The sequence below is a fragment of the Chiloscyllium punctatum genome, chromosome 15 (genome assembly GCF_047496795.1).
Source record: "Chiloscyllium punctatum isolate Juve2018m chromosome 15, sChiPun1.3, whole genome shotgun sequence".
NCBI lineage: Eukaryota > Metazoa > Chordata > Chondrichthyes > Orectolobiformes > Hemiscylliidae > Chiloscyllium > Chiloscyllium punctatum.
The window spans coordinates 73,713,423-73,727,285 of NC_092753.1; the positions used below are offsets into that span (position 1 = coordinate 73,713,423).

Below are 13,863 nucleotides of genomic sequence, written 5' to 3' on the forward strand. Positions count from 1 at the left end.
CGCAAAAACAGTCCAAGCTTGTCCAAACTCTTCTTCTAGTTAATTTACTCTAATACAAGTAACTTCCTGGTAAACCTCTTGTGCATGCTCTCCAAAGCCTACACATCCTTCCTATAATGTGGCGTTCAAATCTGGACTCAATACTCTAAATGAGGACTAAAGTTTTATACTGCAACTTTTATACTCAATGCTGTGACCAATGAAGGCAAGCATGCCATATGCCTTCTTTACTAACATATCCACTTGTGCTGCCACTTTCAAGGAACTTGGACTTGTAGCCCAAAATCTCACTGCACATCAATGCTCTTAAAGTCCTGCCATTTTCAGTATACTTTACTCTTGCATTTGACCTCCCAAACTTCATTCCCTTGCACTTGTCCGGATTAAACTCCATCTGTTATTTTTCCACCCAACTTTCCAATTAAAGTATATCTTGCCATATCCTTTGGAAACCTTCCTCACAATCCACAGCTCTCTACCAATTTTCACGTTATCTGTAACTTATTCAGACTGCTGACATTGTCATCTAAATGATTTATACAGATTCCAAACAATGGAGATCCAGCATTGATCCTTGGTTACAGATGTCAAGTCAGAAAAACAACCCCCCTCAACAACCTGTCTTCTATGATCAAGTCAATTTATCCAACTTACTACCTCACCATGGATCCCATAAGACTTAATCTTCTGGACCTGCCTACAATGAGGGACGTTGTCAAATGGTTTAGTAAAGTCAAATCTAGATAACATTCACGACCCTACCCTCACCAATCTTCATCACTTCCTTAAAAATGGAACTTTATGAGACAAAAGCTCCCCGAGACAAAGCCATGCTGAATTACGTCCATTCTTTTCCAAAAGCGAGGAAATCCTATCCCGAAGAACCATATTCAATAATTTCACTGTCTCTGATGGAAGGCTGATCAGCCTATAGTTTCCTGCTTTATTCCTGTTGCGCTTCTTAAACAATGGAAGCACACTGGCTAATATTCAACCTTCTTTTACTTTTTATAACTGACTCTGAAACATTGCTATAAAATGAGTCAACTTGTTTGGCCTGACACTCAAATAGGAGGATTAAAGGGCTTGGATATTTGCAGAGCACCTATTTCCAGCAGACCCCAATTTTACTGTTGGGTGAATAGGACAAGGCATGTCTTTATCACATACACACAAACACATGCTCAAGAAACAAAACACAGCAGGTTCATTTGCACTCAGTACAGAGTTTAAACAGTCTGAATTTTTGCTGTAGCAAGGCCCTTAATTCATAGTGTGGAGATCACAATTCTTTAGAGCAGACACAGATGCTCATGAAGGCTAGATCATGCATCAAAATGTTAAAATGCAGTTATTTAAATCTCCAGCCCTTTGAAAGGTCTGTCTTTGACCAGGAGAACTTATTGCAAGTACAAAATAGCTACTTGTTGACATTTCCCAAAGGGCTTTCATGTCATTATTAATGCTTGGCTGCTTTTCTCTAAATATAATTATGTTAGTAGGGTGTCCTAACTTCATAACTGCAGTTTAAAAGATTTGCTTTCTATGGTATTATGAATTATGAATACAAGTCTGCCTGCTTTACAAGGGATTCAGCCTTTGAGATATTTTATAAAGTTTTGAGTGGGAGTATTCTTTACTCAAATTAATGTAACGATGGATATTTGGACATACCTCCACACACAGGATGCTCCTAAATTCCAAAACTGCAATGGCAACTGTCCTTTCTGCAACAAGGACACTGTGCGCTTAGGAAACCTCATGGGCTGGACCAAGCTGCATCTCCAGGCTCTTCACTGGTGCTCGCTTATGCCCAAAACATCGACTGTCCTGCTCCTCGGATGCTGCCAGACCTGCTGTGCTTTTCCAGCAACACATTTTTTGACTCTTATCTCTGGCATCTGCAGTCCTCACTTTCTCCTCAGAGGCTAACTGGATGCTCATAGCACTGCTGCCTTGTATTACAATGCCTCGTTTTTTTTTGTACTTTTCCTCCTTAGCCAGAGACACAAAGCTCATATTACATCTATATTGCTTGCAGTTTAGTGCAGACCAAAGGAAGGTGCCATGTTACTTTTTACACCATGTTGGGAGATACCTCGAGCGAGTAAATAAGTGGTGCAGAGCACACAAGGTTTGTGTAGGTGAGGGTTGAGGCGGTAAGCAGTGAGTGAAGGAGGATGTTGCAGACGTGAGTGAAGGTGGTAAGGCACGTACCTTAGTGGGAGGCAGGTATAGTAAAAGAATGACTGTGAATGTTGACGGTGGCACTTACACAGGCAGACTGGACCAGATCATTGACCGTATTCCTTCAGACAGATAAGACAGCACCAACCTGGGTGGCAACCTGAGATCCAGCTGGCATGGTCTACTTTCTCGGCCTTGAATGCAGGTCCTGGAGAAAGAGGAAGTCCTACCTCTGCAGCTTTATTTGGTTGCAAAGGCTTTTTAAAGATCATGCATGTGCAGGAAATAGTGGTGAATTCCAGGACGTGCGCTTTGTGGCAACTTATTCGCAGAACGGCACACAGTAAGATCCAGCTGAAATCAGACTGGAGATATTCCATAGGGGTGGTGTAGGTAATTAATGTAGCGAGTTTGTTAAAATAGGATAAGATAACTCACTAGGCCTCACAGTGACAAACATTCCAAACATCTCAATGCATCACAGACTTAGCCAAAAAAAGATTCTGCCCTAGGGGACAATTGTGCATTCACTGAAGGTGGTGTGAAAGTTTGCAAAAAGGACAAATAGGCCCTGGAGAATTACTTGCACTCTTCTTGCAACTCAGTAATTAAGAGCTGAATGAGAAGATCTGTGAGACCTTCTAGACTGGCCAGCATTTAAGGCCCATTACGTGGCCTATTACGACCCTCAATTTGCCACTAGCTCAAATACCTGCTTTCCTGACAAGCAGAAATGTGACTAGACTTGAAACCAGGATGGTAGCCTGCCCCAATTAGGGGATGGCTTTTGTTTGGCAAGCTTGCCAGCCTTGAACCAGCTTCTGGTTAAGTGGGACTTCAGCTTCAAGACCTGTGTTTCACCGAGAAGTTCATCAGTAAGCTCTTGTCAAGCTAACTTACAGCTCAACTTGGCATACCCTGTCCTTGGTGGAGATCATGAGTCAGACATCGTTCAACACTCCAGCCATGCACAATGGTGCTGCAAAATGGAAAATGCCAATCAATGCTCCCCTACATGAAAGCAAATACAAAAGTCTCCGAGTTTTGAAACAAACCTAAGCACGAGAGTGGTCCCCAAAACTTTGACATACATATTAAACATACATATTATTGAAGAAATAAATGTCCTTCCTGTATCTATCAATCATAATGATTCACATACCATTGAATCACCAATCAAAACTACCACAGTACAGAAGTCATCCCACAATTGTGCAAAGTAAAATCTCAAGAATAAGTTTGGAACCCAGAGCCACTTCAATGAGGTCACAAAGCACCTTCAGTGACATCAAACCTATTATTATTACCACTGAATAATTTGGGAATGTAAAATAAATAATTGCAACCACTTGAGGATTCAGTTAGTAGCTCTTCAGATCAAAGTTCTCTGACAGCATCCTGGTGGGGCACAGCCTATTAGAGGCTGAAATTCTGCTACTGAGATGGAGAGTTCAAGTTAGAAAATGTCATACCCCCATGCCAATGCCACCATCACCTGCACATGTCAACTCATGGAAACATCGGAAATAGCAGCAGGAAACCTTTTGAACCGGCTTCATAATTGAACATGATCATGGCTAATCCTCTATCTCAGCAGTATACTGTGCTCTCTCCACATATACTTTTGATATCTTTAGTCTCTCAAAATATATCTAATTCTTTCTTAAACATATTCAGCAACTTGGCCTCTGTAGCATTCTGTGATACAGAATTTCACAGGTTCACCACCCTTCCAGTGGAGAGGTTTCTCCCCATCTCAGTCTAATTGCATATCCTGAGACTGTTACACATTCTTCTAGATAGCCCTGGCCATGAGAAACATCAAGCCTACATCCAGCCTATCCAGCTATATGTTTCAATGAGATTGTCCATATTCTTCTAAACACCAGTAGAAAGCAGTCAACCCAATCTCTCCTCATACAACAAACCTACCACCCCAGGAATCAGCCTGGTGAGTCTTTGCTGCACTCCCTCTTGTGCTAGGACTATTTGTACCAATCCATCACGGCCTCCATACCAATTTATTCCTCACACCACCATCCCACACAACCTACCTCTACAAGCTCCTTCAGACTCCTCATGTCACCACCATAGCCACTTATCTACTGGAAAAACACTGGAGTTGTGCAGGGATATTAAAACAAGATCTAAAACAAATTTCACATACAACTGTAGAAAATCATGAGGTTATACACTTTGGCAGGAAGAAACAAGGGCTGAATATTATTTAAATTAATAAAGACTGCAGAAACCAATGGAACAGAAGGATTTAGGAGTTCTTCTGCATGAGTCACACACAGCTAGCATCCAAGTTCAGCTGGTGAAAGTGAAGATAAATGCAACATTGGCCTTTATTTCTAAGAGAACAGAGTGTAAAAGTAAGGTGGTCTTGCAAAACCTGTATGAGGCACAAGCCAGACCACAGTTGGAAGACTGCGAATGGTTTTGGTCTCCTGAACTAAGGAAAAATTTACTGGCATTGTGGGGGGGGGGGAAGAATGTGAGAGAAAGTTCACTAGTATAACCTGGGTATGGAGAGATTTTCTTAAGGAGAGAGGTCAAGTAGATTGAGTTTATACTCATTGAAATTTAGAAGATGACCTTACCAAAACATACAAGACTCCAAGGGGACTTGACAGGGTATATGGAGGAGTTTATTTCACCTTGTGGAAGAGTCTTGGACCAGGGCGCACCATTTTAGTGTCAGGGGTCACCCATTTACATCAGATAAGGAGGAATTTCATCTCTCAAAACATAGTGAATCTGTGGCATTCTTTACTACAGAAAGCTGTCTTACTGAGTATATCCAAGACTGAGATAGAGAAATTTCTAATCATCATGGGTATCAAGTATTATACAGAAAAGGCAAGAAGCCGGTGTTGAGGATTATAAGATTAGCCATGATCTCATTGAATGACGTAGTGGTTTTGATGGGCTGAATGGCCGACCTCTTATCCTACATGTTATGTTCTCAGACCTGTCACTCAGACACACTTGAGAGCTTTTTAAAAAAAAACTCATTAAACCTAAGCAAACCTTTAAATGTGCTGAATTGGTTAATTTCTTTATCAAAGCAATCCTCCATTCAGACAGTTTTTCAATTGTTCCTTCAAACTGTTAATTAACTGTGAATTCAGAAGACAGAGACAATTGTTGTGTTTGAAACTCAATCAACTTCAGAAAGTACTCAATCAATACTGCACAACCAAATGGTATTTCTTTTCTCTGCCAGTGCCAGGGATGGTGATAGTGTTGTTTGGTACATTGTGTGTAAGGTACAATTTTGTGAGATTGCCTACAATCCAGCTGTTGTTTGACCAGTCTGTGAGACAGCTCTCCCAAGTTTGACACTAGTCCCCAGAAGTTATTAAAGAGGATTTCGGGTTAATAAGGTTCTGTTTGCCACTGTTACTTCCAGTACATTACTTGTTGCCAGGTAGTCTGTCTGGTTTCATTCTTTTGTTTCCCTTCTAGATGTTAATACATGGCTTGCTGGGCCATTTAGGAAGTATTTAAGATTCAACCACATTACTGTGGATCTTAGTCGCATGTAGGCCACACCAGGTAAGGAAGGCAGTCACCTACCCTAAAGGACCTTTCCGACAATTGTCAGAATTGTCCCCATAAGATTACTTGAATTACTGATCCAGCGGCAATACCACCAGGCCATTGTCTTCCCCTAAATTTAGATTTTGAAGGAACTTCAGATAACGACACTTTTACAGCTCTTATCTGTCCTTCAAAACAGTTTATAGCTACAGCACAATTTTGATTCCCAAACTGTGGGTTAAAGTTTAGCAGGAAGATTTGAATCTTTGTTCTATTCTGGGATGAGCAAACCTATGACACAACGATGACTTAGCAGGTGAGACGATTGGTCAGAATGCAAAGAATGCAGAGAACGATTAAAAAGGTTAATCAAGAGTAAGAAATTAGTGTCTGTGAGAAAATTACTTTAGAATGTAAAAATGGATAGCAAAAGTCACTACAGATGGTGAAAAAGTAAAAAAGTAAGTAAAGTGAGCATTTATCCTCGGCCATGATCTTACTAAACGAGGAAGCAGGCCTGAGGATCTATTTTTGTTCCTATTTCATATGTCTGCATTGTATAAGCAGTACTTTGTTATAATTTTAGGCATGTTGAGAAGCTTTTTGAGTAAAGACTTGCCTCAATCATAAGATTCCTGTGAGACATTTGTACAATGCCTTAGCAGTTGAAGTCCCATTCCAAAGACTAACTTAGGCTGACACTTCAATACAGAACTGTATGAGATTTCCACTGTCAGTCGTGCTATTTTTGAGGTGGGATATTAAATTGAGGTGCTCACTGCCTTGTCAGGTAGATGGAAAAGATCCCATGGCACTACCAGAAAAGCAGAGAACTGTTGGAAAGTCTATTTTTTAAATCTTTACCAACATCACTGGAAAGGTAGATTATCCAATCAGGTCATTCACTGCTCTTTGTGGAGCACCTGGAAAGTAAAGTTGAAGTTCAAGATCAACTATGATCATATTGAATGATGAAGCAGACTTGATTAGTCTCTTCCTGCCCTATTCCTTATATCCTTGGGTTGTAAAGTCTGCTGTGTACAAATTACACTATGTACGATTACACCTTTCCTGCATTGCAATGTTAAAGTAACAATCTGAGACGGCTCAGGGAATCTCTGATGGACTCGACCCGTAAACCTCTCTGGGCTCGTCCTGGAGATCATACTCTGTGATAGTCTGGAATATAAACCTCTTACAGACAGTTTAGTTTAAATTATTACCTTTATTTAACAATGGCATCAATGTTACACTATAACAGATTCCTCCGAGCCAGGCTTGAGCTAAGGTTCTAAAAACATTAGCAGAGTAGTGGTGCCAGCTCTTAACCCTAAGAGCTCTCTCAGGCTACACTCTTTATTGCTGCAAACAAGCTATTTTTATACCAAGAATTTGGTATTAAAATTACAAAAATGCCACATGTCCTTAATCAGAGCAGCAGCAATAAAATGGCAAAAGTTTGCAGAGGAAGAGAAATTCATTGACAGGTCTGTGTACGCCTGACTACTTACACTACATGCACATCAACGTGGGAAACCTTGATGCAGATAGGCCCCAAATGGCTGATTGCTTTGGCTAGATAACCTTCCCTTTTAACAGTACATCATACTTAGATGAGGGAGTCGAAGGGTGGGTCAGTAAATTTGCAGATGATATGAAGATAGGTGGAGTTGTGGACAGTGAGGAGGGCATTTGTCGTTTGCAAAGGGACTTAGATATGTTGCAGAGCTGGGCTGAGGAGTGGCAGATGGAGTTCAACCCTGCCAAGTGTGAGGTTGTCCATTTTGGAAGAACAAATAAGAATGCGGAATACAGGGTTAATGGTAGGGTTCTTAGTCAGGTGGAGGAACAGAGGGATCTTGGGGTCTATGTACATAGATCTTTGAAAGTTGCCACTCAGGTGGATAGAGTTTGTAAGAAGGCCGATGGAGTATTATCGTTCATTAGCAGAGGGATTGAATTCAAGAGTCGTGAAGTGATGTTGCAGCTGTACAGGACTTTGGTTAGGCCACAGTTGGAGTACTGTGTGCAGTTCTGGTCGCCTCACTTTAGGAAAGATGTGGAAGCTTTGGAGAGGGTGCAGAGGAGATTTACCAGGATGTTGCCTGGAATGGAGAATAGGTCGTACGAGAATAGGTTGAGAGTTCTCGGCCTTTTCTCGTTGGAACGGCGAAGGATGAGGGGTGACTTGATAGAGGTTTATAAGATGATCAGAGGAATAGATAGAGTAGACAGTCAGAAACATTTTCCCCGGGTACAACAGAGTGTTACAAGGGGACATAAATTTAAGGTGAAGGGTGAAAGGTATAGGGGAGATGTCAGGGGTGAGTTCTTTACCCAGAAAGTGGTGGGGGCATGGAATGCGCTGCCCGTGGGAGTGGTAGAGTCAGAATCATTGGCGACCTTTAAGCGGCATTTGGATGGGTACATGGATGGGTGCTTAATCTAGGTTAGAAGTTCGGCACAACATCGTGGGCCGAAGGGCCTGTTCTGTGCTGTATTGTTCTATGTTCTATGTTCTATAATGAGAGACTAGTCTCTAAACCATGTAGAAAGGTCATGAAGTAACCTTTCTCAGCTAACATGTCCAGTATCATTGTCCTATAAAACAATTTTTCTTTTAAAATCATCTTAGATTCACAGAATGCAAATTAAATAGAGTCATAGAGATGTACAGCATGGAAACAGACCTTCGGTCCAACCTGTCAATGCCAACCAGATATCCCAACCCAATCTAGTCCCACCCGCCAGCACCCGGCCCATATTCCTCCAAACCTTTCCTATTCATATACCCATCCAGATGTTGCAATTGTACCAGCCTCCACCACTTCCTCTGGCAGCTCATTCCATACCTGTGCCACCCTCTGTGTGAAAAAGTTGCCCCTTAGGTCTCTTTTATATCTTCCCCTCCCACCCTAAACCTGCGCCCTCTAGTTCTGGACTCCCGGACCCCAGGGAAAAGACTTTGCCTATTTACCCTATCCATGCCCCTCATAATTTTGTAAACCTCTATAAGGTCACCTCTCAGCCTCCGATGCTCCAGGGAAAACAGCCCCAGCCTTTCAGCCTCTCCCTATAGCTCAAATCCTCCAACCCTGGCAACATCCTTGTAAATCTTTTCTGAACCCTTTCAAGTTTCTCAACATCTTTCCAATAGGAAGGAGACCAGAATTGCATGCAATATTCCAACAGTGGCCTAACCAATTCCCTGTATTCAATACTCTGACCAATAAAAGAAAGCATACCAAACACCTTCTTCACTAACCTATCTACCTGTGACTCCACTTTCAAGAAGTTATGAAACTGCACTCCAAGGTCTCTTTGTTCAGCAATATTCCCCAGGACCTTACCATTAAGTGTGTAAGTCCTGCTAAGATTTGCTTTCCTAAAATGCAACACCTTGCATTTATCTGAATTAAACTCCATCTGCCACTTCTCAGCCCATTGGCCCATCTATTCAAGATCCTGTTGTAACCTGAGGGAACACTCTTCGCTGTCCACTACACCTCCAATTTTGGTGTCATCCGCAAACTTATTAACTGTACCTCTTATGCTCACATCCAAATCATTGGATACAGCACCGATCCTTGTGGCACTCCACCGGTCACAGACCTCTAGTCTGAAAAACAACCCTCCACCACCACCCTCTGTGTTCTATCTTTGAGCCAGTTCTGTATCCAAGTGGCTAGTTCTCCCTGTATTCCATAAGATGTAACCTTGCTAATCAGTCTCCCATGTGGAACCTCGTCGATCGCCTTACTAAAGTCCATATAGATCATATCTACCACTCTGCCCTCATCAATCCTGTTTTGGTTCTTCGTTCCTGGATCTCGAGCTCCAGGGAACAACACACAAACATTCAATCCATGACAAGCCAATGTTCACTCAAATCAGACTACAAAGGGTTAATCTTTCCTCCAGCTTCCGTCCTGTCAGTCTGTCTGTCTCTCTCACTCTGTGAACCTTGAATCCTTCGGTCAGTGAATGTAATTTACAGAAGAATTTTTTCTCTCTCTCGCTCACACATGAACATCTTCCAATTTTCTTTCTATGTCAGTTTTCAGCCTTTGTGTTTTCCTAGCCTGTCAGGGTAATGAGACATTCACTTCTAGAACTGTGAAAATGAGGGACCTCAGCTTCATAAATTCACATCTGCCAGTGTGGTATGCATTAAAGTGTAGGTAAAAACAATGACTGCAGATGCTAGAAACCAGATTCTGGATTAGTGGTGCTGGAAGAGCACAGCAGTTTAGGCAGCATCCAAGGAGCTGCGAAATCGATGTTTTGGGCAAAAGCCCTTCATCAGGAATAAAGGCAGTGAGCCTGAAGTGTGGAGAGATAAGCTAGAGGAGGGTGGGGGTGGGGAGAATGTAGCATAGAGTACAATGGGTGAGTGGGGGAGGGGATGAAGGTGATAGGTCAGGGAGGAGAGGGTGGAGTGGATAAGTGGAAAAGAAGACAGGCAGGTAGGACAAGTCATGGGAACAGTGCTGAACTGGAAGTTTGGAACTAGGGTGAGGTGGGGGAAGGGGAAATGAGGAAACTGTTGAAGTCCACATTGATGCCCTGGGGTTGAAGTGTTCCGAGGTGGAAGATGAGGCGTTCTTCCTCCAGGCGTCTGGTGGTGAGGGAGTGGCGATGAAGGAGGCCCAGGATCTCCATGTCCTCGGCAGAGCGGGAGGGGGAGTTGAAATGTTGGGCCATGGGGCGGTGTGGTTGATTGGTGCGGGTGTCCCGGAGATGTTCCCTAAAGCAATCTGCTAGGAGGCGCTCAGTCTTCCCAATGTAGAGGAGACTGCATCGGGAGCAATGGATACAATAAATGATATTAGTGGATGTGCAAGTAAAACTTTGATGGATGTGGAAGGCTCCTTTAGGGCCTTGGATAGAGGTGAGAGAGGAGGTGTGGGCACAGGTTTTACAGTTCCTGCGGTGGCAGGGGAAGGTGCAAGGATGGGAGGGTGGGTTGTAGAGGGGCGTGGACCTGACCAGGTAGTCACGGAGGGAATGGTCTTTGTGGAAGGCGGAAATGGGTGGGGAGGGAGATATATCCTTGGTGGTGGGGTCTGTTTGGAGGTGGCGGAAATGTCGGCGGATGATTTGATTTATGCGAAGGTTGGTAGGGTGGAAGGTGAGCACCAGGGGCGTTCTGTCCTTGTTACGGTTGGAGGGGTGGGGTCTGAGGGCGGAGGTGTGGGATGTGGACGAGATGCATTGGAGGGCATTTTTAACCACATGGGAAGGGAAATTGTGGTCTCTAAAGAAGGAGGCCATCTGGTGTGTTCTATGGTGAAACTGGTCCTCCTGGGAGCAGATACGGTGGAGGCGGAGGAATTGGGAATACGGGATGGCATTTTTGCAGGAGGTTGGGTGGGAAGAGGTGTAATCCAGATAGCTGTGGGAGTCGGTGGGTTTGTAAAAATTATCAGTGTCAAGTCGGTCATCATTAATGGAGATGGAGAGGTCCAGGAAGGGGAGGGAGGTGTCAGAGATGGTCCAGGTAAGTTTAAGGTCAGGGTGGAATGTGTTGGTGAAGTTAATGAATTGCTCAACCTCCTTGCGGGAGCACGAGGTGGCGCCAATGCAGTCATCAATGTAGCGGAGGAAGAGGTGGGGAGTGGTGCTGGTGTAATTACGGAAGATCGACTGCTCTACGTAGCCAACAAAGAGACAGGCATAGCTGGGGCCCATACGTGTGCCCATAGCTACCCCTTTGGTCTGGAGGAAGGTGTATTATTCTATTATGTGCATTTTCCACTCCGCTTATTAAATCACAAGTTCTTTTCCTACTGAGTATGAGTTTTGTTAAGAGTCTTCGAAATAACCAGAATTCCTAGCTATCCAACATCTCACTGTGAAATATGTGTGCCTCCAGCCCCCGGGTGAGAAAGAAATACTGCCACACATTGCACAAGTGAACAAATGTTCTCACCTTATTTACACCGAACCACTAACACTAAGAACAGATGTCCCCAATTCTTCTAAACAAATTGGCACTGACGACCATGGTCAAGCGCTTTCCTGCATTTCCTTAGCGGATGTGTAACGGTAAAGCTACAAATTTTCTCAGCAACAGCTTCTCACATGTCCACTTCTTTAGCTGTCTAGAAGTTTGGGACTTCCCGAGATTGAGAGAGATGCTATGCTCATGCAAGACTTTATGAATTAATTTGGAACATCCTAAAGTCAAGAAAGGTACATTAGATATTTAGGTTCTTTCTTTTTATCTGCAATTTGTCTCTCTCACTCCTTTTGTTAAGTGTTCTTGGTTTCTTTATTCTGTCTTTTGTCTTTTCTGATTCAGATTATTTTAGGCAAATACAATGTCCTATTTTTCTTATACTTGTTTCTCCAGCTCTGCCTCTTGTTGACAGATTCAGTTAAAATGCTTGTCACTCTCATCATTCATATTCTACAAGAGAATAATTTCAGCCCAAATCATTGGCATAGCCTTTTCAATTCCATTGAACATGCTGTTGCCTTTCCAGGGATTTTCTTTTGTCTCAGGGAAATTACAAATTTTAAAGTACTTTGAGAATCCAGTGATTTTGAATTGCAATGTATAAATGAAAGAATTTCTTTTAAAATAAATATTTATGTAGTATTTCTATTGCAATGAAATATTCCAAAACACTTCTCAAGAGTATTTTGAAACAAAGCAAGGAGATATTTGGACAGATGACCAAAGTGTGGTCCGAGAAGTAGGTTTTAAGAAGAGCAGTTATACTTACAATTGCACAAGAGGCCAGAAACAGTGGACAATGGATTTTTCAGAGAATTGTGGGTCGGAGAAAATACAGAGAAAGGGAGAGGTAAAGCAATTTAAAAATTAACAGGGTAAAGAAAATGGACAGAATAAATAATTAATTAAATACACCAAATAACAACAATAAAATGGATCAAGTTTAAATTTACATCCTTCAAAATAAATAAGACAATTTGACACAATTGTTTTGCATTTAGATCTCTCTTTGTAACTATATAGATCTTACTTCCTACTCTGTAGATGTTGACATTAAAAGCTTGCAAAACAGGTCTTTTGGCTGAGTAGCAGTTTCCCTACTCCTGGGCCAGGAGGTCCAGGTGCAAGCTTATTACTATCATTGAATACCCCAGGATCAACATTGAAGGGATTACCACTGACTAAAGCCTGCCCACCCCATATACAAAGCACAACTCAGGAGTGTGATGAAATATTCTCCACATGCCTGGGTATATCCTTGTACATGGGTAGCTTGATGGCACCACATCCACAAACATTCACTCCCTCCACCACTACGTCTCAGTGTCAGCAGTTTGTACTGTCTCCAAGTTGCACTCCAGAAATTCACCAAAGCTCCTCAGGCATCATACACCAAATGCACAACCAATTCCCTCCAGAAAGACAGAGCACCAGATACATGGGAACACCACTGCTTAGAAGTTCCCCTCCAATCTACTCACCATCCTGGTGTAAAAATATACCATCATTCCTTTATTGTCACTCAGTCAAAATCTTGGAACTCCCTCCATAACAGCAGTTCAAGACAGCACACTAGCACCTTCTCAAGGGCAACTAAGGATGGGAAATACTTGCTGGCCCAGCCAGTGACACCCAAATGCTGCAAAACAATAAATGAAGGTCCCACCTCAGGACATGATGGCAATGGAAATATGTCATAGCACATCAAACCAGGTTGAGTAAATATGTTTGAAACTTGCTGAAAACGGAAATGATAAAAGCAGAAGCCCTCAGCAAATGTGTGCACCCTTTAAAGGGAAGTCATGCTAGTGTTTTGGTATGTGGATAGCCTTGAAAACAGTAAAACCAAATCAGTCACAAACTTACCCCAAAATGTGTAACTATTTTTATCTTGACAATAGTGAAAACTTAAATTCCCAATCTTTTGCTGAAACATTCCGAAAGCCTCACCTACATTCCTCCCTAAGAACAAAAGATATTACAGCAGAAGTTGGCCATTCAGTCTCAGAGCCTGCTCCACACTTCATCATGGACCCCATCTCTTTTGTCCAGTTTGAAATAAAAGTGAAATGAAGAATTTGCTAAAACTCTAACAAAGGCCAAAACAGTGCCACTAAACAAAAAAGGAGCCAACTGGAACCAACCAGTAAGAGGTCTCAAAATAA

At 42.5% G+C, this 13,863-nt stretch overlaps 1 protein-coding gene across 4 annotated transcripts in view; it reads right to left on the reverse strand.

Moving 5' to 3' along the window:
- LOC140486399 (uncharacterized) overlaps nucleotides 1-13,863 on the reverse strand; it is a 77,061-nt gene that overhangs the window by 54,561 nt on the left and 8,637 nt on the right. The window contains exon 1 of one of the 4 annotated variants that reach the window (XM_072585483.1): nucleotides 13,180-13,285. The exons of the other annotated variants lie outside the window; for them this stretch is intronic. The gene's annotated coding sequence lies outside the window, so the exon portion shown is untranslated. Of the gene's footprint in view, nucleotides 1-13,179; nucleotides 13,286-13,863 lie in introns of those variants that run through there. 4 annotated transcript variants of the gene reach the window in all.